Consider the following 26,320-nt stretch of genomic DNA (forward strand, 5'->3'; position numbering starts at 1 on the left):
GCAACAGAGCCAGACTCTGTCTCAAAAAAAAAAAAGAAAAAAAATTATAAAATTGGATTGTGGTTGCACAGCTTCATAATGTTACTAAACAGAATTAAACTTTTAGTTTCAAACAAAACAAGTGAATTCACCTGTAGTCCCATCTACTTGGGAGGCTAAGGTGAGAAGATCACTGGAGATCAGAAGTCTGAGTCCAGCCTGGGCAAATAGTGAGGCCCCATTTCTTTTTAAAAAGTGAATTTTGCAGTATATAAATAATACTTCAACAAAGCTGTTTTTAAAAAGTGGCTGGCACATAGTGTAAGGATCAGTTCAGTTACCATATAGGAGAGTGTTTTTGAAAATTGTCATGTGCTATGGAGAGGCCGGCCCTAGTGATTCATAAGGCTATAGCAGAGAGTGGGTGTGACCGCACTACCAGACCTGGAATCAACATGGAACTCCAGAACTTACTAGCTGGGACTGTGGGCAAGTTCCCTAACGACTCTGGGCCTCTGCCTCTTCATCTCTACCATGGAGATGGTAACAGTTTCAGCCTCACAGGGCTGATGTGAAGATTAAATGAGTTAACATGAGCAAGCCGCTGAGGACAGCCGTGCACATGGTCACGCACTCAGTAAATGGCAGCCCTTGTTCTCATCCTCATCCTCACTCTTCTATCCCAGCAGCTCAGAGGGGGCCCCCAAGATCAAGAGCAGAGCTGGAGACACGTTCTGTTCATCACAGCGCCCCTTCTGAGGTTCACGCCATTCGTCACAGTTCCTTGGGCTTCGGATTAGATGTGGTCATCTGTCCTGGACCTCCTCACGGCCCCACAGGCCCAGAGCTGGGCTCCGCCCATCATGGGGCTGCTTCCTGTTCCCCAAACACTGGCCACAATGTGAGGTCAGCCCAAAGGCGTAGGTGAGGAAGAATGGGGTCCCTGGGACAGGAAGACAGGGCGACAGGTGTGGGCCAGCTCCAAGGTCAGGGAGAAGCCACAGGCTGAGCATCTCAGAGCCCCTGCTGCCCGGTACAAAGAAGCATAAGAAGGCTGGCTCACTCTCACTGAGCCCTATATCATCCCTTGCATTAGGGCCAAGAAAACTCAGCCTCCAAGACATGGAACATATTTTCCTGGGTCAGAAGCAGCAGTCAAACCTGGTCTATTTATGCTGAAGCCCAAGTGCAGGTGCCCAGAGGAGGTATGTTAAGGTGGGATGTATGTTAAGGTGGGAGGTATGTTAAGATGGGGCAGGAGGTTGGGGATAAGTGAGGGAGGGAGGGAATGGGGGCTCAGCTCTACCTCCCCCCTCCCACACACACACACTGGGCTTACCTCTCCTCTCAACACACACACTCTAGATAACACTTCCTCCAAGGGCATTTGTGAAAATGCAGATTCCTGGGCCCCACTCTGAACCAACTGAACAGAACTTCTGGCCTAGAAACAGGAAACCTGCATTTTTAAAGTGTCCCCTCGGTAATTCTTTTTTTTTTTCTTTTTTTTTTTTGAGACAGAGTCTAGCTCTGTCCCCCAGGCTGGAGTGCAGCGGCACCATCTCGGCTCACTGCTGCAAGCTCCGCCTCCCAGGTTCACGCCATTCTCCTGCCTCAGCCTCCCTAGTAGCTGGGACTACAGGCGCCCACCACCACGCCCTGCTAATTTTTTTGTATTTTTTGTAGAGACAGGGTTTCACTGTGTTGGCCAGGATGGCCTTGAACTCCTGACCTCGTGATCCGCCCACCTCGGCCTCCCAAAGTGCTAGGATTACAGGCTTGAGCCACCGCGCCCAGCCTCCCCTCGGTAATTCTTAAGCAATTTTAAGCCGGGCGCAGTGGCTCATGCCTGTAATCCCAGCACTTTGGGAGGCCGAGGCAGGTGGATAGCTTGAGCCCAAGAGTTCGAGACCACCCTGGCCAACATAGTGAGACCCCCTCCATCTCTATTTAAACAAAAAAAAAGAAATTTGAGAACAACTGCCCCCAAATAAGGTGGGAAAATAGCTGCAAAAATAGAAAAAGTTCCATCAGAAGAGATCATCAGTTTATCCTGCCAAAGAATCATAAAAAATGAGAAGGCCCCAGCCGGCCACTAGGCTTTTGGCATTTATCATTGTGAACCAATGGGGATTTTTTTATTTTGAGACCTCAAAGTGTGTTGATGAGCAAAAGCCTCACACTGAATTCTCACAGCAACGTGGTGGCCGCCACACCTGTCCCCATATACAGAGGGAGAAACTGAGGCCTGGAGAAGGGAAGGCCCAGAGCCGCCTACATGAAGCTGGTCACTACGCCATTGCCTGCAAGTTCAGGTCGATGCAGACCTCAGAGCTGCATCCTGAAGCCCCCAGAGGTGCTTTTCCTCATCTAGTCAATGCTCCACTGCACCTAGCCATGACCAAAGCGTAAATCCCAAACCGGGGGCCACCCGGTGACACTCATTTGTCAGCAGGTGCTGCCCCAAGTGACCAGCCGGATGGATTGATGACTGTGACCTTATGCCTGCATGGCCCCTAATGGTTTACAAAGTGCTTTTCCAGCATTGCACGATTTGCTCACAATGATAATTAGTGGTCACAGTAACAAATGGGTCTGCAAATGAGGATCAGAGCCAGATTGGGGGCCGAGCTCTGGCGCACTGCCTGGAACCCTTGTGCTCAACCCTAGTGGAGCTGCAGAAACTGCTGAGGTCTGTGCCTACCCCAGAATCCTGACTTAGCCTGGAGTGCTTCCTGCACTAAAGGATTTCTTATTTGAAGCTCCCCAGGGGATGCTGAAGGGCCCCAAATGGAGCTAGGCTGGATTTCAGGCTCCTCTGCCATGGAGCCGCAGCTTGGTTAGGGTCTGGGTGCTTCTCCCTGGATTACCTGGAGAACACCCATCACCCGTGGCCCTGGCAGGCTCACCGGCTCAGCCTTCCTTGCCCCGCAGCCCCCTGGCTGTATCTTACCAGCCCGTGCAATTCCTGGGAAAACAGGTCTTACCCGGATCCCAGAGTGTGCCTCAGCCCACCTGTCACCTTTCCACTCTAGAAACTCAACTCCAAACCCACCTCCTCCATGAAACAAGCGAGGAGTCACAAACATCCCCAGTGCCACCCCTCCGAGTTCCACAGGCCCGGCTCCTGGCACCAGCATCTCAAGCATGTGGGCCGAGGCCCGGCTTCCTGCCCTGGGAGCTGGTCAGGCCATTGCTCATCCTCAGGGAGGTGTCAGTGCTGGTAGAGGCTGCAGATTGCCTCAAATGTTTTACAATGTGACGTTTCCCCCAGGGGTCCAAGGTTAACCGATTCCAAGCACTCATCAGCACTAAGAGTGCATTCTCTCAGTGCGTCCTCAAACCAAGGCTACGAAGCAGCTGTTGTTACTACCTCCATTTCACAGGCATGGAAAATGAGGCTCAGAGAGGTTAAGGAACTCAGGCGGGTAAGTGGCAGGGCCAGGATTCGAACCCAACTCAGACGGACACCGCAGTCCACGCTCCTCTTTACAGCCACACTGCTCCACCCACCTTGCGGCCCTTCTCACAAGAAGACACAGGAGGAGAGAGTCTCAGATCAGGAGTCGGAGCTGCACAGCCATGCATTAGGCGTGTTGCCTCAGGAGGCCAGGAAAATGGCTGGGTCCCGCCTATGGCTTGGGCTGAGGCCCATAGTGTTGCCTGTGATTTATCCTCCAAGCAGGACACTTTGAAGAGTAAAAGACGCTTTTAAGCTATTAATAATTATGATAGGACAGTGTTGGTCAGGACTGTCCCAGGCAAGCAGGATGTGGGGTCACCCAACATGGAGTTGAAGTTAGCCAAACTCTCGGAACCTCGATCTCCTTATATTTAAAGTGAAGATACCATGAGCACCCACTAAAATAATTTGTGTGGCCACACTAAACTATAAAACCTTACGTCCAAATGTGGGTGTTTTGTTTTGTTTTTTAATTTACAACAACAAACAAGACTGGGTGAACTCATTCATGGTCTAACTTGACCTTGGGCAAATTACTCTCTTTCTTTTTTTTTTTTGTTTTTTTTTTTTGTTTTTGAGACAGAGTCTCGCTCTGTCGCCCAGGCTGGAGTGCAGTGGCGCAATCTCAGCTCACTGCAAGCTCCGCCTCCTGGGTTCACGCCATTCTCCTGCCTCAGCCTCCAGAGTAGCTGGGACTACAGGTGCCTGCCGCCACCAAGCCCGGCTAATTTTTTTTGCATTTTTAGTAGAGACGAGGTTTCACTGTGTTAGCCAGGATGGTCTCGATCTCCTGACCTCGTGATCTGCCAGCCTCGGCCTCCCAAAGTGCTGGGATTACAGGTGTGAGCCACTGCGCCCAGCCAGGCAAGTTACTTTCATGCTCAAGACCTCAGCAAAGTAACTGGTGGTGTGATGAAGGGGTCTGCCCGCATTCGAGTTGTAAACTGACAGCAGGTGGGCCACATTTTCCCTATATGACAAGTTTTGTTTGGTCAGTAGAGTGTTGAAGTTCTTGAATTTGACTGCCACAGCCCTGCCGCACCCTGTCGGCTTGTACCTGGCCTGGCCTGATGCACAGGGTATAGACATCTGCCTGACCCCTGTAGGTGCCTAGGTTTGCAACCCCTGGAATAGTCACATTCGAAAGCCCCTTCTTATCCTGACATCCTAGGAGTCTTCCTAGCACTGATAAATATCCCGACTGAAGGTGTATTAGTTGGTAATTAGGTGTAATTAGGTAGATTAGTTGCAACGAATGTTCCACATTAACCTCTTAGATAAGTAATATTCAACATTAATCAAAACACAAGAAAATCTGCTCCTGCGCAATACCAAAGTCTTAATTCAACAGTCAATCAGGAAAAATAGAGTCACAGAATCAAAGGGTCATCACAGCTGGGTGCAGTGGCTCATGCCTGCAATCCTAGCACTTTGGGAGGCTGAGGCTGGAGGACTGCTTGAGCCAAGGAGTTCGAGGCCAACCTGGGCAACATAGTGAGACCCTTTCTTCTTAAAAAAAAAAATGAAAGAATAAAAGACAGTCAGGGTTTTGGTTTTCCACAAGTTGAGGTTGCCAACCTCATCAGATTAACCTTGAACCCTGACAACTAAGGAAAGAGAGTGGAGGAAGCAAAGAGCCTCTGCCACCTGTGTGAGCCTCAGGTTCCTCCTCCGTAAACCTGAGAGACTGATGTGTACCTGGCTGCATTGAGAGGGCTTCGTGAGCTCCACCGGGCACACAGCCCAGCAGGCAGAAATGCTCAGTAAACAGAGCCCTACCATCCACTCTGCTCTCGTCCACCGCAGTAGGCAGCCTTAAAATGGGGTCACTCTGCATAAAGAACAAATACTTGTCAGCAGCTCCACCCTGCCGTCTTTCTTGTGCTCAGCTTCTTGGAGAGGTAATGTGGTACGCATTGAAGGAGCACTACATTTGGAGTTTTGATGACTTGCATTTGAATCTTGGCTGTGCCTTTCGTGGCAGTGCAACCTCCAATGACCTCCTTGACCTTTCTGGGTCTGTTTGTGCATCTGCTAAAAGGGGATCATGATGACCTCTGCCCTGCCCACCTCACAGATCCTCATCGTATCCATTGATAACCCCACCTGTGAGATCCTGTAGTAGCTGATGTACATGTTAACTGTCATTATCAGTTGAGAAACTTCTCAACTAGGACCAAGCCCTTCACATCTACTCCTGTTTCTGCCACTGAAGCAAATTAAAAAATTATATATATATATATATCACCTTGGACCTTTTATTTTCTAGCAAGGACTATCCATAGTTATTATCTACACAGGGTGGCTGGTCCCAGAGGTGTGATTCCCATTTGGGGTAATAAGTAAATGCTCTTCGTAGCAACTGCATATGAGATGAACAAATACAGCATGCCAACAGCTGGACCCTATCGACAGACAAAGCCAGGATTCCAGCACTTACTCCCAGAGCCAGTTCTTCATTATTCAAGATACAAGATCAAGGCTGGGTCCAGGTTCTGTTGAGCCTGAAGCCTATACAATTTGGGGGTCCCTCTTTAAAAAATATGATAATACACAAATAAAATTAGATAAAGGGTGCCTGTAATCCTAGCACTTTGGGAGGCCAACACAGGTGAATCACTTGAGGTCAGGAGTTTTAGACCAGCCTGGCCAACATGGTGAAACCCTGTCTGTACTAAAAATACAAAAATAAGCCAGACATGGTGGCGGGCGCCTATAATCCCAGCTATTCAGAAGGCTGAGGCACAAGAATCTCTTGAACCCAGGAGGCGGAGGTTGCAATGAGCCAAGACCACACCACTGCACTCCAGCCTAGGCGACAGAGCTAGATTCCGTCTCAAAAAAAAAAAGAAGAAAAAAGATAAATGGCCTTGGGAGGGTCCTAAGACTAACCTTCTCCAGCCTTGTGGTCAATCTGTCTGGACCTGTCTGCACATCATCCCTTTAATTATTTCCCAAAAACTCTACATCACAAACGCATTATTGAAGATGAAGAAGCGGGGCTCAGAGAGGTAGAGGAATTTGTCCAACCCAGTTGTCCAGGAAAGACCAGGCACAGTGGACTCCAAATCTCATATTCTTCCAGCCACAACATGCATGTCTTGAATAAATGTTAAAAGATGTGGTGGGTAATTTGTATTGATGAATGGAACACAAATTTGGGGCAAGTTTCAGGTTCACCCTATCCACACCCTACCTGACTCCCACCAGAACTCCTGAATATCACAAACATCATTCCAGGACCCCACACACAAAAAGTCCCAGGTCATAACCATATTAGAGTAATGGAAAATGAGAAAATGGAAAAAACCTCCATCATTCCCAGCAAAGACTCAACAGGGCCCTCATGAAGCTCCACCTTGTTCCCACTGAGGCAGCTTCCGGCAAGTGCCTGTTTGTACAACCAGTGAGAAACACAACTCTTGCTGATCTCAATTCTTACCCCCACTCATTCAGTTCTCTTATGATGACAGGCACCTCAAATCAGTTTCGCAGCATCCCAAAACGTGCTGGAGTAGGCTGGGTGAGACTCTCGGGGCTCAAAGTCTATCATTATATCTTGGTTGCGACCACAGAGGGCTTTTTTTTTTTTTCTTTTAAACACCAGCTCAAGGGCAGAAGAATTAGTCAGGGCTCAGATCTTCCGGATCGCTACTGTATGGGGACCATAACATCACTGTAAGGCCCCTGTGCTGAGCCACAAACCCCACTTGGAACAAAGAAAACTCCCAGGTACTTTACCAGACACCAATTGCGCCATCCTGTTTGGGACACAGTCATTTGGCTCTCCAGGTTCTCAACCCATAGTAATAACGCCTCATGCTTTTGAAACTGAAAAACGCATCCAAAAAAATCTCAATGACACACCATGACTCATGTCCCATCCCCACCCCCACTCCCGCCTCCCTCCCGCCCCACCCCAAGGAGGGGGGCTCGTCCTTTTCATTCACCCTTGATGTGAAACCAAGTTGGTCAGTGCCTGTCAATTTCACTTCCTGTTTCCTTGCTTCCATCAGAGAGGGGAGCTGTGAGGAGGGATAGATATTATGCTGTGGTGGGGCCAGACAAGCCCCACCTTGTTGTGCCTCCAGAAGAAGTACATTCTTGGCCTGGGTGATAACAATAACATCTGGGTGGAAATATCAAGTGGTATCAGGCTTCCAGACCACCATTCATGCAAGGTGCTTCCACTCAGTAAGCCTCTATGGAAGCCTCTTCTAGGCCAAGTGTTTGTTCGAAGTTGTGTATGGAGAGAAAGATATTCCTCCTTTCAAGATGCCCACAGTCCAGGGGGTACTGAGAAGCCAACAGATAATCAATGCAGTGAGATGGCTGTGGGGATGGGGTGTTACAGAACTGGGGTGGGGTGGGGACAGCCTGCTTTCAAGGAGTCTAGGCGGGCATCTCAGAGGTGACAGCCAAGACTAGATGGAGGACAATAATAAGGATGATGACGATGATGACACTGATGAACAATATGTCAAGCATTTTCTAACACTTTGCATTTGTTAACTCACGTATTCTTCCCAGTCACCCTTGTTCCCACTTTACAGAGGAGGGAACTGAGGCATCAAGATGGTGAGTGGCCCAAAGTCACATAGCTGTTACAAGCACTATATGAGGACAAGTTGACCTGCCAAAGACAGCATAGCGACTAGGACGGAGAAAGTCACAGAGAGGAAAGGGCATGGCATTTATGGAGAGCTGCCAACATCTTGGGGGTACACAGCAAAAGGCAAAAGTGGTCCCAACATGTGGGTGTGTGGCCCACAGACACACTTTGTTGATGGCCCATACGGTATTTTAAAATATATATATAAACCAATGCTTGAAAATTAGGCTATTTCATATAAAAACCCAGATTCCCAAAATTATGTTGAACAATCAGGATCTGGAAACATGGAGGCCATATTCTTCCATGGCAGTAATCAGAGTTGGGTTGGTTCTCTTTAGATGGGGTGTAGCCTTCACCCTGGTTCCCTACAGCCACTTCCACTGCCTGATGTCCCCTTCATCCAGTCCCATTAATCCACCAACACGACCTGCCTGGTGTGTGTGACAGGGCAGAGTCAGGGCACAGAGCTACAGAACTTGGACTGAAGCGTTTCCAGTAAGAGGAGGGCAATGGTGATGTGGCCAGATTCTTACTGCGTGGAGATGAGTCTAGCAGCTCCCTGGAAGAGGGACTGCATGGAGCATAAGACTGCAGCAGGGAAGAGGATAAGAGGATAAAGTACTGTTCACGCAGGATCAGAACCGGGGCAAGTGTGAAGAGGCCCCTCTACTGAACTTCTTTTTTTTTTTTTTTAAGACATGGACAAATTATAATTTATTACAAAAAAGACTGCTTCACAATTTTCAGGCAGTTTGAAGGATCTGACAGAAAAAGTAAATTGAAATCATTGGGACATTGATTTTTTTTTTTTAATCTGTGAAACCAAAAGTTTAATGTGCTATTTTTCTTTTTTTTTAATTTTATTATTATTATACTTTAAGTTTTAGGGTACATGTGCACAATGTGCAGGGTTGTTACATATGTATCCATGTGCCATGTTGGTGGGCTGCACCCATTAACTCGTCATTTAGCATTAGGTATATCTCCTAATGCTATCCCTCCCCCTCCCCCCGCCCCACAACAGTCCCCGGAGTGTGATGTTCCCCTTCCTGTGTCCATGTGTTCTCATTGTTCAATTCCCACCTATGAGTGAGAACATGCGGTGTTTGGTTTTTTGTCCTTGCGATAGTTTGCTGAGAATGATGGTTTCCAGTTTCATCCATGTCTCTACTGAACTTCTATGGAGGTTGATTTTACCGGAAATCTTTTCTCTATTTTCTCCCTGGGGCTCAGGATATAAGCTATACTTAGCAAGCAGTACTTTTTCATATGGAAGACTAAGACTCACAGAGACCCTGCCAAAGCAACTTACATAGAGCCAAAGAAGAAAAATTAGGCAGATGCTCTCGGGGGAGTTAATTTTAAGGCATTACAGCATTTAATACACAGATTCCACTTCAGTGTTAAACCAAACCAATCGCAGAGGCTTAAAAAACAGTGGCCAGGTCAACCACTTCACTTTACTCTCAGCCCCCAAAACCTCTCCTGCCCAACATGTTTTCAACTTGAAGCCACACTGAACCATGGAGCACTGTTAGGAAGGCTGGGGGTGGGCAGAGGGGACAGCCCGAGATCATGTGCCACGAGAAGCTTCCCTCCAGTTGGGGAGATGGGGCCAAGCCCCACGGACCACGAGTGAGAAAGACACATCATGTTTCCATTTCACATGTGCCATTCACATGCTTAGTTCTGGGACGCTGCAGAGAAGCAGCAGTTACAGACCTGCTGATGGTGTGGTCAGGTAAGAAGCAGGAAAGGGGTGGGGTGCGTGGCTCACGCCTGTAATCCCAGCACTTTGGGAGGCCAAGGCAGGCGGGTCACCTGAGGTCAGGAGTTCAAGACCACCTGGCCAACATGGTGAAACCCTGTCTCTACAAAAATAAAATATTAGCCGGGCATGATGGTGGGTGCCTGTAATCCCAGTTACTCGGGAGGCTGAGTCAGGAGAATTGATTGAATCCGGGAGGCGAAGTTTGCAGTGAGCCGAGATCATGCCACTGCACTGCACTCTAGCCTGGGCAACTGATCGAGACTCCGTCTCAAAAAAAAAAAAAAAAAAAAAAAAGAGCAGGAAAGTAATTTGACAACTAGGAGATCTACGACAACACTTCACTCAGCTGTGGAAAGGTCTTGGGTGTTAGGGTCACATTTGACAATTCTGCCTGTTTGCTGTGTGGCACTGATGCTTGGCTGAGCTTCTCTGTGTCTGTCTCCTCATCTTTAAAATGAGAGCGCTTTGTACACTGGGAAGTGACCTGTGGATGTGAGAGGCCCTGTTGCCACGTGTCCTTTTCATCATTGCTTGCCTATTTAACTATTTTTTTTTTTTTTTTTTTGAGACAGAGTCTCGTCCTATTGCCCAACCTAGAGTACAGTGGCGTGATCTCTGCTCACTGCAACATTCGCCTCCCAGGTTCAAGCGATTCTCCAGCCTCAGCCTCCTGAGTAGCTGGGACTACAGGCATGTGCCACCGCATCCAGCCAATTTTTGTATTTTTAGTAGAGACGGGGTTTTACCATGTTGGCTAGGCTGGCCTCAAACTCCTGACTTCAGGTGATCTGCCTGCCTCGGCCTCCCAAAGTGCTGGGATTACAGGTGTGAGCCACCGTGCCTGGCCGCTTGCCTGTTTTTCAATCCAGGGCTGGTCCCCCGGCTGGAAGTCTGCAGAGAGGGTCAAGTCTTCCACCTTTCCTTCTCTCCCTTCCCAAAGTTTCCCAGCTCTGATGCTATCCCAGGACCCTTTCTTAGGTTATAAAATCCACATGAAGGTGTTATTCAAAAAGATTCCCCCATTTCCTACTTTGAAAGGGCACCCTAAGGAGTGACTAACAGTGATATTTCAGGAGGCATTGGGTGGTCGTGTCTTGAGCACTCAGATTCTACCCCATGAGCATCTACATTAAATCGAGCCAAAGACCAGGATAAAAGCTAAAAAAACCCAACCAAGTTTCCAGGTTTTCACACTGCTTGGCTCTGTGTAGACTGGAATTAGCAAGCAGGTTTCAATCCACATACCAGAGCTGATGGTATGAAACACTGATTATGGCTGGACACTGTGGCTCATATCTGTAATCCCAGTACTTTGGGAGGCCAAGGAGGGAGAATTGCTTGAGCCTAGGAGTTTGAGACCAACCTGGGCAACATAGTGAGACCCCGTCTCTACAAAAAAAAAAAAATAATAATAATAATTAGCTGGACATGGTGGTGTGTACCTGTGGTCCCAATTACTCGGGAGGATGAGGTGGGAAGATCACTTGAGTCTGGAAGCTTCAGACTGCAGTGAGCTATGATTGTGCCACTGCACTCCAGCCTGAGCAACAGAGTAAGACCTTGTCTCAAAAAGAACAGAAAAAGAAACACCGATTATGCAGAGAAACAGTCTGAGTCGCATCTGAACTCAGCAGACATGTATACTATGATGGAGTAGAGATGCTGTCAGGAGCACCCAGAGCAGTCATATGCGTGTTGCATATTTGTTACTGTGTAGACAAAACACCTAGGCCAGGGTTGTCCAAGCTTTTGGCTTCCGTGGGCCACATTGGAAGAATTGTCTTGGGCCACGCATGAAATACACTGACACGGCAGGGCGCAGTGGCTCATGCTTGTAATCCCAGCACTTTGGGAGGCCGAAGTGGGCGGATCACCTGAGGTCAGGAGTTCAACACCAGCCTGGCCAACATGGATCCTGGCCGTCTCAACTAAAAATATAAAAAGTAGCTGGGCGTGATGGCTGGCTCCTGTAATACCAGCTACTTGGGAGGCTGAGGCCGGAGAATCCCTTGAACCCGGGAGGCAGAAGTTGCAGTGAGCTGAGATCGCGCCACTGCACTCCAGTCTGGCGACAAGAGTGAGATTCCATCTCAGAACAAAACAAAACAAAACAAAAATAAAAGAAAAGTAAAAAGAAATACACTGACACTAACGATAGCTGATAAGCTAAAAATTCACACACAAAAAATCTCATAATGTTTTAAGAAAGTTTACAAATTTGTGTTGGGCCGCACTCAAAGCTGTCCTGGGATGCGGGTTGGACAAACTTGACCTAGACATTGTGCCTCTCTTCACTTGGGCTCCCGCAGATGTCTGGCCTGCATAGACCAGCCTCAGTGCACGCAGCTGGAAGATGCAGTGCCTGTTGGAGGCGCCCGTTTCCCCACCAAGGGCCTCATGTTCGCATGCCCACTCCACGTTCACTCCATCATCCATCTCACTCCGCTTTCTACTGAAAGCACCCTGTCACCTTTCGCGTTTCCAACTCAGGAAACAGCAACCACGGAACAGAAGAAAAATCAAGATCCCATTTGCCTTGATGGATTCATTTCGATACAACTTCACTCAAGAGCTCGCCGCTTCCTGATTTCACATTTCACCATCAAAGACGAGGGCCGGGGCAGAGCTGGGGGATGTGGCCCAATCGGCAACACATGTGGCTGAGCAACAGGTTTCTGCCAGGAGAGGCGACTCTGGGACGGCAGCTTTGGGATCCATCGGCCCATCCCAACAGCTAACAGAGGCAGAACATTCTGGAACATCGCCCACCTGTCCCATCCTACAGGCTCTCAAGCCAACTGTGGCAAAGCTGAACCAAAGCCCTGAGAGAACTCAAAGTGAGACAAAGCCAGGTTCTCTGTGCTGAGGGAAGCAAGGCCCAGAGAGGGCAGTGGTGTGGCCACTGTCACACAGCGGGGCTCTGGGTCCAGTCCCTCTCTCTGGTTTGGGCACCTCCCCCCTGCAGCAAGCATTGATGACTTCGGGTTACACGATATAGGAATGTCTCCATCCCTTTCCCCAAGGTGAGGAAAGGGCTCGCATCAGTCAGCTGCTCAAGCAACCCCAGAGCCAGGATTATAACAAGGTGGTGCTCTGCCACGGGGCTGATAGAACAGGCCCTGGCCAGAGCATGGGTGGGGCAGGGACTGCGGACCAGAGGTCCTCCCCAGAGCTTTACATGAGCAACTACTAGGCCCTTGATAGAGAAGCCCAGCATGACCGAGAGGCAGTCTGTGAATACGGTGACAATGCCACACTGTGAGGATAGAACCCAGCCCCGGCTAAAGCCCACTGAAAGTAAGAGCAATAATGCAATTCATTCATTCATTCATTCGACAAAGTCCGTGCCAGGCTCTGTGGCTACAATCCTGAAAAAGACACAGTATCTACGTCTTCAGGTTGCTTAAGTAAAATCACTAGCACTAAACAAAATGTGGTATTCATACAATAAAACACAACACAGCAACTAAAAAACAGGAACTCCTGCTACACTCAAACACGGACGAATTTCATGGGTATAATGAGGAGCTGAAGAGGCCAGGCACAGAAGAATCCATACGCTACAATTCAAAACACTACTTACGGAAAGCTGGAGAACAAACCCATAGTGAGAGACACCAGAATAGTGCTTAGCTCTTGGTGGGAGGGGGCGGCTGATAGGAGAGGCTCTAGGGAACCTTAATGGGGGATGAAAATGTTCTCGCTTTTGAGCTGGGTGGAGGTTACACGGTGTATGTGTGTGTGGGTGCGTGGGTGTGTGTGTGCATGCAATATACATTTAAAAAGTTTTACGTTTTTAAAAATCATTAACAGCGTTTACACTTCTTTTTTCAGAGCTAACCCTACATATGCTTGATCAAATGACGAAAAGCTTCAGCCAGAAACAGTTTTGCCTGGGTTCTGAATCTTCCCTGAGCTCTTAAATTCTACCCAGTGAGCATCTAGATTAAAACCTGGATAAAACCTGGATAAAAGATAAAAAAACTCAACAAAGTTTCCAAGTTTTTGTACTGCTTGGCTCTGTGTAGATCTGAGTTAACAGGTTTCAATCCACATACCAGATCTGATGGTATGAAACACTGATTACGGCTGGGCGCAGTGGTTCATGCCTATAATCCCAACACTTTGGGAGGCCGAGGCAGGAGGATAGCTTGAAATAGGAGACTGGGGCCCTTGCAAACCCACTGAATTTCCTGGTGGTCACAGTGGACAGTCAGCCTGGGGAACAAGTCTCTCTGTGAAAAATGCAATGAACACAAGGCCCCTTTCCATGGCCTGTGCTTGGAACCAGCAAAGGAGTCTGCCATTCTGCATCCTTAGCTCAGACAGAGGAGCTGTGGGTGACAGATGGTGCCTGCCAGGAGCAGGGATGCATGAGTCTCAGGACAATGACAGATGCGGCTGGAGCCCAGTGTGGAGGCCTCAGGCTCTGGCGTGACCTAGTTTTCGAGATTGATGGGGCTGGCGTTGACGGCCTCCCATGCACTTTCCTCTGTTCAGTGGGGGGCAGAGAGAACCCAAAATAGCAACGCCCTCCCCCAACCCACACTTAGACAACAGGTGACTAAGAAAGGAAGGCAGGAGGGGAGGTGGGGAGGGGAATGGCTGGCAGGCCAAGTTGGGTGGGCTCTGGGGCAGATATGTCTGCCTCTCTTCTCTGAGGCACTACTGAGGGACAGAGAAAGGCCAGGCAGTGACAGTGACTTCACATGCGCTGCTGCCAACGCCCCCCATCCCTCCCAATCCACCTTGGTAACACCAATATGTTCCCAGCTTGGATCTCTCTCTCTCTCTCTCTCTCTTTCTCTCTCTCTCTCTTTTTTTCCCCACCCACCTCGGGCCCCAGAATCATACCCAGCCCTGTCTCCTCAGCATCTCCACTTGGGTGTCCGAGAGCATCTCAAGTGTCATATGGCCAAAAGCAAACTCCTCACTATCCCTATCTCAAGACAGGGCTTCTCCATCCTTCCAGGTGCTCTGGCCAAAAACTGTGGTGTCACCTGTGACTCACTCCTCTTTCTCTCACATCCCAGCTGCGATCCAGCCAGAAATCCTATGAGTTCTGCCTTCGAGATGTAGCCAGACTCTGGCCACTTCCCACCACCTCCACTGCGACCACCCTGGTCCCAGCCACCATCCTCTCTGCCTCCTCGCCTGCCTTCCTGCTTCTTGCTCTCATTGCCTTCCGGGTGTTCGCTCCGCTGGATGCGGAGTGATCCCGTATAAAAGGCCCCCATGACGTCTCCCACCTCATAGCCTACTGCTCTACCTGCTCACACCACTTGGACCACACTGGCCATGGGACACGCTGGACAGCCTCAGGGCCTTTGCTGGTCCTGGGCTGGAAGGCTCTTCCCCTGGAGAGCCCTCAACTCCCTTCCTCGCCTTGGGTGGGGCCTTCCTTGACAGCCCTATTTAAATTGCCACCCCTCCCTCCCCCTTCCCCCTTCTCTTCTCCTGCTTTAGTGCCTTCCATAGCATTTATTGCCACTGGACACACGATATATTTTTACTTATTTATTTTGTTCATTGTCAATTGCCCCAGATTAGACTGTAAGGAGCATGAAGGCAGGAAGTTTTGGGGTCTGTTTTGTTCTTGCCATATCTCCCAACACCAAGGACAGTGCCTGGTGCATAGCAGGCACCTAGTAAGTTATTGAATAAGTGAATGAGTCAGGATCAGTGACCTCCCTTTGGAACCACAGGCTCGGCAGCAAAGCTCTCCCCCTTTCTTCTGGCCCCTCAGTGCCCCTCTCAGGGCAGAACTCCAGGTACCCAGTGTGTCTCCAGCAGGTCCCTGTGTCCCCTTAGAGATGGGAGCAAGGGATCCATCAGTTCCAATGCCTCAAGGTGCCTCTTGCCTCCTTCATCATCTGTCTCCCACACATCCGCCCTGCCTTTGACAATGTACAAAGAGCTTCAAAGCCCTGTAAGGTTTCAGCATCCTTGTTGCGCAGGCTGGGAGACCCAGGCGACAGCCCAAAGACACACAGCTTACAAGGGAGGAGAACACCCATCCTGACAGCAAGCTTGGTCATGGCTCAGATTCACCCTGTCCCTACCACCTGCTTCCTCCAGGCCAGCACTGCAAGCCCATCGTGATGACAATGACGGTGCTGGACGGAGGACAGAAAAAACCAGTGAGGCTCTTGCAACAGGGGAAAATGAGTCCACCAGCAACAAGAAGACTGGGACTGGGGGGGGGGTGCAGAAGGGATTAAGGGGTCTAAGGGGGCCTGGGAGGACAGAAGGGGATTCTGTTTGGGTTCCCCTCACCCAACCTAAAGCAGATCCTGCTGACAACACAGGAGGCAATACCCTGAGCTTTTTAAGTGCATATCCCCATGACCCCATAGTCCTACACCTAGAGGTTTATTGCAAAGCCATCAGGGAAAGAGTGTACACAGAACAGTGAGGGTTAACTGTACGGGGTGCTTGGCAGAGCAGTGCTGGTGAGAGGACAATGGAAACCTTCTCAGTGTCCCCAGATAGGGGAATGGGATTTACACGCCATGACTCCCTTGAAAACAATGAATGTGCACCTACATTTCCTAACTCGGAAAGCTGGCAATGACATTGAGCCTAAAATTCTGTGTTGTACAGGCCCATTCGTGTGTGTGTGTGTTTTTAAAATGTATGTGTTTGCAAAGAAAAGTGTCTAGGGCTGGGCGGGGTGGCTCACGCCTGTAATCCCAGCACTTTGGGAGGCTGAGGTGGGCGGATCACAAGGTCAGGAGATCGAGATCATCCTGGCTAACACGATGAAACCCCGTCTCTACTAAAAAATACAAAAAATTAGCTAGGCATGGTGGCGGGCACCTGTAGTCCCAGCTACTAGGGAGGCTGAGGCAGGAGAATGGCATGAACCCGAGAGGCAGAGCTTGCAGCGAGCTGAGATCGCACCACTGCACTCCAGCCTGGGCGACAGAGCGAGACTCCGTCTCAAAGAAAAAGAAAAGTGTCTAGGAGGAAGTATATCAGATGCAGTAATGGTGGCTGTTGCTAGTGAGCCTAGAGGGAGCTCACTCTCTTTTTCATTCTTTTCTGTATTCTATTGCTGTGGGATAATTAAGGAATCAGAGAGACTGAGGGGTTGAGGAAGAATTATGTAATTATTTAGGTGCACCAAACCAGTCGGATTAACATCCAAAGGACTGAGCCCCAAACAAACAGTCTGGTTACCTTTTAAGCATTTTGTTGGGCGGCGGGTGGGGGGCGGGATCTGTGCAGAGGGAAGCATATTACAAAAGCGAGAAACAAAGACAGTTATTCAATTGAGACATGCATTACATCATTTCTTACTTTTTAAGGAACAACATGTTTTATGGCTTAAGATTATCTGTCGAATGACCTTGCAGTTGCACAGCTAAAGAAACAGTCTTCACAATGCCTGGGAAAGGGAGAGATAAGGCTCACTAGCCTCAGAAAGAAAAACAAGCAGTTAATTTTAAAGGACTCCAGCCCTTTCTCTTCCTCAAGGGGAACTGGGTTTTCTTACATACAACTGAGTTTTTGATTATACAGTTTTTAATTTCTTTTAATTTCTGTTCCACTATGAATGATTTTACAACTAGCATATATCAATATTTTTAGTAAATAAAACAGTAAAGGTGCATGCATTTTAGAAAAACAAATTAAATGCTCCAAAGACTTCCCGAGGGGCCAGGCCCACTAGGGCCCTTTCTCCAGCCAGACCCAGCACCTGCCCGTTGACAGCAGCCTCTAAGCCTCCGAAGCTGAGGGCCTGACACCTCCAGCCAAGCCTCTGTGTGTGACTCAGGGGGGAGAAACAGAGAGAAAAGAACCACTTCCTGCAGAGCTGGTGGTGGTAGCAGCTCTGGGGGAGGAGAGACACCCACCCGAGGTGAGGACTAGAGGCTCCTTCAGCAAATGTGAACGTGACTCAGGGGCCCTGACGGTGACCAGGGCTCAGCCGCACTGTCGGTGCCATCGACCAAAAGCCGGTGATCACAGGCAGAAGAGGCCTGCGGGTGGGACGTGCCCAGTGGGCCTTGTGGGGATGGAGCCAGTCTTGCTTTAGGGGACAGGGTCTGAAGCAAGAGCCAGCAGGTGGCCTCAACCTATGGATTCCCCTGGGGGTCTCCAGGGCCACACCCATGGCAGGGCCTCCAGATAGGATCCCATTGCTCTTTAAGGAACGTTTGGGCAGGTCCCCAACAGCCTGAAGGAAACCCCTTACCAAACCCCTTACAGCCACCAGCAAAGGAAAGCCATGCTTCCAGGTAGAATCCGGATCCATGAGGTGGACTGTGTTCTAGCCACTTTGTACTCAGTGTGCCCAGCCCAGGCCAGGTGCTTAGTACTCGCTTACGAAACGAAGGGATGAATGAATGAACGAGCCATCCACAAAGATGACCTATGTTACTACTTTGGAAAGAAATGTCTTCGTTGTGAGCTGGGCTTCTCAGCGGGTGGAGGTGCAGCTGTGTTCCGAACAAAGAAGCTATTTTTAAAGAGAGAGAAGAGGGAAGGACTGAGCCGGGAATGCCTGAGGCCTGGTTACTAGACAAGCCAGAGGACTCTTCCTCATCGTGCAGAGGAAGGGGAAGTCGGCTTCTGGGAAGAAGTGGGGCCTGCCTGGGGCAGTCTCACCAGAGGGAGATGATGACAATATTGCTGGGCTTCAGTCTCCTGCCTTTAGAGGGTGAGGGCCAGTCCACAGGAGTTCAGATCATAAGGCCCAATTCCCATTCTCCGCCAGCTCCCCACCTGCCAGATGAGGACACCAGTCAAGGACTTCTGTTAGACTGAGTCACTTGGGAGACTTAGCTCTCTTTGGGCACAGCTTGGCCCCCTGTGCATGTGGCCAGATGCCAGGGGGCTGGGCGCTTCTGGGAGATGGGCCTCTCAGTGCATCAAGACGGCTTCACAGTGAGCGTGAGGGTGAGGCTGTTGTGCCCCTCCTCCCTGATCTTCTGCCATGACCCTGGAGCCCACTTCAGTCACCACTGCCAAACCATCACCTTCCATCACACATACTCGGACTGTGGTCACACCCAGACCACCAGGATGGACACACAGAGCTGCAGACCCAACCCTTGGCAGACACTATAAAACAGCCCAGCTGGCTCCAGTGGGCAGGAACACTGGTAGGAAGACATGAAAGCCATCTGCTCAGGTGTCCTCTTTCTGCAGGCCCAGAGGGAGGAGACTTGCTCAGGCTCAGGTCAGAATCCAATATGGGATCCGAAGCCAGGGCCCCAGGCCTCATGTACCGTGCACCATGAGGAGTTTTGGTGATAAAAATCAGGGCTTCCCAAGAGGCCTGAATCAGCAGGAAGTGGTAGCAGCTTGCTCTACTGGGGCACAGTCCCCACTCCCCACCCACCACACCCTCCATCGACCCTCACGCTACCCATCCAGGAGTTGGGGTGGCCAGGGTTGCAACTGTCCCCGACAGAGAAGAATTGTGCCCCAAGTTCCAGAGGCCAGGAGGGAAATAGGATAAGCCACAAGGCACCCACAGCGCCTTCAGGAGTCCTCCTGCCTGTAATTTGCTGTGTGACCTTGGGGAAGTCCCTTCCCCTCTCTGGGACTCATTTTCCTGATCCGCACGATAGAGTTTGGTCTCCAAGGTTTCATCTGATCCTGAGAAGCTCTGAGTCCAAGCCTGGGCACATTCTTACTGTGTCAGAGGCAAACACTCAGCCAGACTAGCTGGTTACTAAAAATAGAAAGGCAGGCCGGGCACAGTGGCTCACACCTGTAATCCCAGCACTTTGGGAGGCCAAGGAGGGTGGTTCACTTGAGGCCAGGAGTTTAAGACCAGCCTGTCCAACATGGTGAAACCCCGTCTCTACTAAAAATACAAAAATTAGCCACGTGTAGTGGTGTATACCTGTAATCCCAGCTACTCGGGAGGCTGAGGCAGGAGAATCACTTGAACCCAGGAGGCAGAGATTGCAGTGAACCATGATCGCGCTACTGGACTCCAGCCTGGGTGACAGAGTAAGATTCTGTCTCAAAGAAAAATAAAAATACAAAATAAAAATAGAAAGCCACTAAAATAAGGTGTGGGGTGGGCTAGGAATTTTTAGATACAGGCACCATTGTTATTTTTATTTTTACTAAATTTATTTCCCTTTTTTCATATTTTTATTTCACTAAAAATAGTGAAAAAAGTTTCCACGTACAAAGCATTCTCAACAATGTTTTTGACCAGATTGACAGCTGCAGCTCCCTCCAGCCATTTATTAATGGATTTTCTTTTTTAAAAATCTACTTCTGCCCATGAATCTGCAACACATTAACTGAGCGTTTGGGTCAAAATTTCTCGTACATGCTACATCTTCCCTCTGGATGAAAAACTCCTGGGGAATGGGGATTATGTCTTCCATAGCTTTCTCCCCTCGTTTCCAGCCTGCCTTTAGGCCTGATAATGACGGCTGTCATCATTGTTGCTGCTATTGTTGATTTTCATTATAGAGCCTGAAGGAAACTTCAAATCGAATCCAACCTCCTCTCTTTACCAATGGGGAAATTGAACTCAGAGAATAAACTGTATTTAGTCTAACATCAGATCCTTGGTGGAAAGGCTCAATATTGTAAACATGTTTATTCTACTTCAAATCAATCCAGAAATTCACTGAACTTTAAATCTAATGGGACTGGGGGGAGTTGGGGAGATCTGACAAATTTATTTGAAAATGAAGAAGGATAGCTAAGAAGTGTTAGAAGCAGAAGAATAATGCCCTTCCCCATAATAAGATTATAGTTCAATCTAAAGATTTACACAATTTAAAACTGGGTATACCATTTTAGGAACAGATTAATTAATGGAAAAGAAGAAAGAATTCAGAAAAGGAAATTCATATCATTTATTTTAAAATTCAGGCCGGGCACGGTGGCTCACGCCTGTAATCCCAGCACTTTGGGAGGCCGAGGCGGGCGGATTACGAGGTCAGGAGATCGAGACCATCTTGGCTAACATGGTGAAATCTCGTTTCTACTAAAAATACAAAAAATTAGCCGGGCGCAGAGGCGGGCGCCTGTAGTCCCAGCTACTCGGGAGGCTGAGGCAGGAGAATGGTGTGAACCCAGGAGGCAGAGGTTGCAGTGAGCCGAGATTGCGCCACTGCACTCCAGCCTGGGCAACAGAGAGAGACTCCGTCTCAAAAAAAAAAAAAAAAAAAAAAAAAAAAAAAAAAAAAAAAAAAAAAAAAATTCAGTGATGTAATGCTAATCCTAAGCAGTGGAAGGAAACCTGGAATTTTCAAAAAGTGATGTTGAAGCAGCTGTTCTCCTTTTGGAGAAAACAAACTGAAAAATAAAAAACTTTAAAGGTAATTTTAAATAATTAAAACAAGTCACATCTCACACCTACTCAAAAATAAAGTACAATTGGATTAAAGATTTCTGTGTAATAAAAAAAAAGACACTAGAAGAAAATATAGGGGAAAAATTTTTTACAACTTGAATGTGGAAAATGTCTTTCTCAGCATGGTATAAAAACTAAAAATCATGAAGAGAAAGAATTTGGACCCCATGAAAATTTAAAATGTATGAATAGTGGAAGATATCACAAAAAATAAATAGTAGAAAACAAATAACAGTCTGGGAGAAAATATTTTCAACACATGCAACAGACTAAGGATTAATATCCATTATATATAAACAGCACCTACAAATCAACCAGGAAAGGACTGACAACCCCCACAAAAACAGGTAAAGAATATGAATAGATAACCAATGAAGAAACACAAATGTTTTGTGGACGCAAAACATGTTTAAAAATGTTCAATCTCTCTACTAATTAAAGTAATAAAAATTTAAAACTCAAATGATATTTTATACGTACCATATTAGTAAAAGTCAAAAAGTATTGGTAACATTCAGAATTGAGGACATAGAAGGTAATCAAAGCTTTTCTTCCTTGACAGTAACAATGTCAATGGTTCAACTTTCTTAAAAGAACCATTTGAGCATTATCTTTCAATATTTTTAAATGTTCATATCCATGCAGCAGCATCATATCTGAAAATCGATCCTACAAGATACTAAACACAGGTGCCTAAAGGCATGTTTGCTGTGTTCTCCTTGTAACAGGCAGACAAATTGTTGATGAATGATAAAGAAGGACAAAATAAATCATGGTAGTCCCAGCTACTTGGGAGGCTGAGATGGGAGGATTGCTTGAGGCCAGGAGTTTGAGCCCAGCTTGGGCAACATAGCAAGACCCGCATCTCAAAAAAAAAAAATTATTGCACATTCATGTTATGGATGGCTGTGCAGATATTAAAGAGAATGACATAAATCTGCCTATATCAACATGGAAAGTCACACACAATTTATTGGAAAGTGGAAAAAAAGAAATAATTATATACTAATCAGTATAATATTATCCCATTTCCATTTTGTAAAACAAACAAATAAATAAATAAAGATTCAGACCAAATTTTTAGTGGTGGTTACAGCTTTGGAGTGGGGCTGGTGGGAGTGATAGGAAGATGGAATGTTGCTATTTAAAAATGTATGTTGGTCAAATTGAAAAAAAATAAAAGATACCCTTCACATATTTCAATAATGAAAAAAGCAAGAAATAAGATAAAATAAATGTATGTTGGTGCTCTTTGAATGCGTTTTGATGATATCTGCAGTTTTGCACATACATATACTGTGTGTGTGCGCACGCCTATATAATTAACAAAGAAACATATCCTCACTGGCCCTGTGCAAAGCTGTTACAATGTTTATTTTAGGAATGAGGAAACAGTCCTGAGTTATATCACTTGCCCAAGAAACTCACATGCTGTGAGTGACTACAAAGGAATTCCAGTCCCAGTCTGAACTGAAAGCCAGGGAGGATTCTTCCCTGCCAACTCACCTGCCCTAAGTACAGAGTGTGGCTGTGCGAATTGCAGACTTGGTGGATGACGGCTATGGGGAGTTAGAGGTAGCGAGTGATCATGCATTGTTTCTCCAAATGCTGTATTTAATAATATTTCAGATCATCAAAACTACTGTAGTCAACTGGGGAAGTATAGAATTGTTAAGAAGCAGGAAAAAAAAATACCAACCCCCAAGAGACAATTACCATTAATATTTTGGAATATTTCTTCCAATATTTTCATTGCGTTTATAAACGTGGTTCATATTACATTGTAGGTGTGATTTTGCATCTCTCTTTGAAAACAACACTATCAGAGTCATTTTCTTTTGTCATTAAAGTCTTCATAAACAACAAAATTTAAAAACAGATCAATATTTTAAATAGTAGTATTTTACTTACTGTTTAATTTCATCCTGCTTACCTACCACCCACCCAAACCCAAACAGCAGAGCACCCAAGTGTCCCATCAAAGATAAAATATACTTGGTACATATTCCACACCAAGCAGAGAGGTGACTAAGACACGCTGTACCTCATAGCACACAGCAAAATTAACTCTGGGTGGATTAAAGAGCTAAAGGAAAACAAAATCACAGAAAGACTTGAAAAAAGTTGATGAGAGTATTTATCAAACCTCTGTGTGGGGGAGGACTTTTTAACCCTAAAGCTATGGGAGAAACCACAAAAAAAAAAGATCACTAGATTTGGCTACCTAACATTTTGATACCCTGTAAACAACCTGAACGAAAAAGGTCAAATAGCAAGTGGGGTAAAATCTTTGCAACAAATGTAAAAAAGATTAGTAGTCATCATAAATAAAGAGCTCATACAAATCAATATAAATCACCCACTGAGACCCAAATGCCTAACTAGGGAAAGGCTTAGGAGTGTGCTATCCAATATAGTAGCCACTAGCCACATGTGGCTATTTAAATTTAAATTAATTTAGGATTTAAATTAAAATCTTAGGTAAATTAAATTGAAATCTTAGGTTTAAATTAAAACCTTAGGTAAATTAATTCTAAATTTAAATAAAATTAAATTTAAATTTTACTCAGTTAACTAGCCATATTTCAAGTACTCAATGGACACATTTGGCTGGTTGCTACTGGACAGGCAGATATAGGCCACATGGACCCTATTAAACAGGAAGATACAGGCCATTCCTATCATTGCAGAAAGCTTGATTGGAAAGCACTGCTTTAGACAGTTTGCAAAAGAAGACACACCAGTGACCAATAAACACGTTTAGAAATTCAGCTTCATTAGAATTAAAAGGAATGCAAACTAAAACAAGGTCACATATTCATCTAGTTAGGAGTAAACAGCGTATTTGCTAATTGAAGAGTAAAGAGTTACGGACCATCTGGAAAATAATTTGGCAATATAAGTTAAGAACTGTAAAAACCCTCAACCCAGCAATTCAGTTCCTAGGAATATGTGCAGCCTAAAGAAATTGTCAGAAATACACAAACCGTTTTGTGCAGAAACATATTGATTCCTAAATTATTTATAATTTCAGAGAGCTGCAGCCTGAAAGCCCAACCTCGGAGAAGTGATTACACCCATCAAGACCGACCACTCAATGGATGGACAAAGTATCAATACACATTATGTTTTGCCAAGAGGAACTAATGACTTGGAAATACTTACAAAAATAAATTTTAAAAACACCACATTCGAAACTGAATGGTTAGGATAACATCAACTATAAAAATATGAAGACTATGCACAAAAAACTGCCAATCGCCAGAATAAATATCACTGAGTGACAGGATTCTGGATATTCTTTATGCTGTTCAGTAATTCCTGAATTTTTAACAATGGTCATTTTCTGGTTTTATACAAAACTAGAATGGTCATTAAAAATTCACAAGAGGGATAACCTAGTGATTAAGAGCAGGGATCTAAGCTGGCTGAGCCTTCGACGCCCATCCCCTGTTGCTCCCTGGCTCTCAGACCTCAGATGAGGTCAGCTCAGCTTCCTTGTCTGCAAAATTAATAACAACACCTGCCTCATAAGGTTTCTCAAGAACTGAGCAAGATGGTGCCTGCACAGTGCTGGGCAGAGTCTGTGCACATGAGCCCAGAACATACGTGAGGGCTACTGTTTATATTAACATGGGAAATGCTTATGTTACTCTGTTGTTGCGTGACAAACCAGGACCCAGAATCCTCTATAGAACACGCTCTCAACTGGAAAAAATATATGCTTTTTTTTTTTTTGAGCCAGAGTCTTGCTCTGTCGCCCAGGCTGGAGTGCAGTGGTATGATCTTGGCTCACTGCAGCCTCCACCTCCCGGGTTCAAGTGATTCTCCTGCCTCAGCCTCCAGAGTAGCTGGGACTACAGGGGCACACAACTGCGCCCAGCTAATTTTTGTATCTTTAGTAGAGACGGGGTTTCACCATGTTGGCCAGGATGGTCTCGATCTCCTGACCTTATGATCTGCCCACCTCGGCCTCCCAAAGTGTTGGGATTACAGTTGTGAGCCATCGCGCCTGGACAACATATGCTTTCTCAAAAGTCCACAAAGACCAGAAGCTACTCCAAACTGCTCATGGCAGTCACCTTGGGGAGAAGGGAATAAATTTCCTCTCTTTGCTTAAAGAAGCATGAAAATATCTTTCTGTGCTTTCCAAATTGTCTCCAGTGAGCATGCTATCTTCACAATGAAGGGGGAAAAAAGCTTTATAAAGAAAGAAAAAAGCTGAAGTGAATAAAGGTTTAACTGGTTGTGCTGAGGACGTCATCAGCTGGCACACAACTGAGGCACACAGCCTCCGCAGCTGGGGGTTACTGGGGAGACCTCTGCCTTGTGGGATTCTGGGCTGATTTAATTTTTTTTCTTTCTTGAGACAGAGTCTCGCTCTGTCACCCAGGCTGGAGTGCAATGGTGTGATCTTGGCTCACTGCAACCTCCACCTCCTGGGTTCAAGCGATTCTCCTGCCTCAGCCTCCTGAGTAGTTGGGACTACAGGCACATGCCGCCACACTTGGCTAATTTTTGTATTTTTAGTAGAGACGTGGTTTCATTATGCTGGCCAGGCTGGTCTCGAACTCCTGACCAACAGCCAGGTGAACTGCCTGCCTCGGCCTCCCAAAGTGCTGGGATTACAGGCACAAGCCACCACGTCCAGCCAGATTTAATTTTTTTCTACATATTTTATGTTTTTCCAAACTGTACAAGAGGTAGTAAATAAGCATTATTTTTCCTAACCAGAAAAAAAGAGGTAGTTAAGAAAACTAAAGAAAACCTGTCCCTCTGCGTTGGGACTGGTGAGAGAGACGAAGGTAGATGGAAACAAGAACTGAGGGGCAGGGTGGGGGTGAGTGTTAGCACAGGGGCCCACCCTGCTGAGCCTGCGGGTGGGGCTGCAGGGCAAAGGCCTCTGAGCCTCCCCTTGCTCCACTCTGAGCCTTGTCTCCTCGTCCACCCACAAGCCCAGGCCCGGCACAGCTGCAGACAGGCCAAGGTGATGGGGGGCACACTACCTGGACTGAGAAGGGGTTCTTTTTTATTTTCTAACCTTCCAATAAAACATCTGTGAATTTTTTCACTGTCAGATCAAATAGGAAAGGAACTTGCATTTTGCAGTGCATAGAGCTGATAACAGATCTATTGCATTTCTAAAACGTACAG

The 26,320-nt window shown here is 47.0% G+C and overlaps 2 long non-coding RNA genes across 2 annotated transcripts in view; one reads left to right on the plus strand and one right to left on the minus strand.

The window, feature by feature from the left end:
* Positions 1-26,320, minus strand: part of LOC134735844 (uncharacterized) — a 62,963-nt gene that overhangs the window by 25,714 nt on the left and 10,929 nt on the right. The gene's annotated exons all lie outside the window — the stretch shown is intronic.
* Positions 706-13,829, plus strand: LOC134735838 (uncharacterized). Its single transcript, XR_010119376.1, has 4 exons — positions 706-903; positions 1,076-1,184; positions 7,459-7,623; positions 13,663-13,829. It is a non-coding gene; the product is annotated as an uncharacterized lncRNA (long non-coding RNA).

This window comes from Symphalangus syndactylus, chromosome 1, assembly GCF_028878055.3.
Source record: "Symphalangus syndactylus isolate Jambi chromosome 1, NHGRI_mSymSyn1-v2.1_pri, whole genome shotgun sequence".
In the NCBI taxonomy this organism is placed as follows: Eukaryota; Metazoa; Chordata; class Mammalia; order Primates; family Hylobatidae; genus Symphalangus; species Symphalangus syndactylus.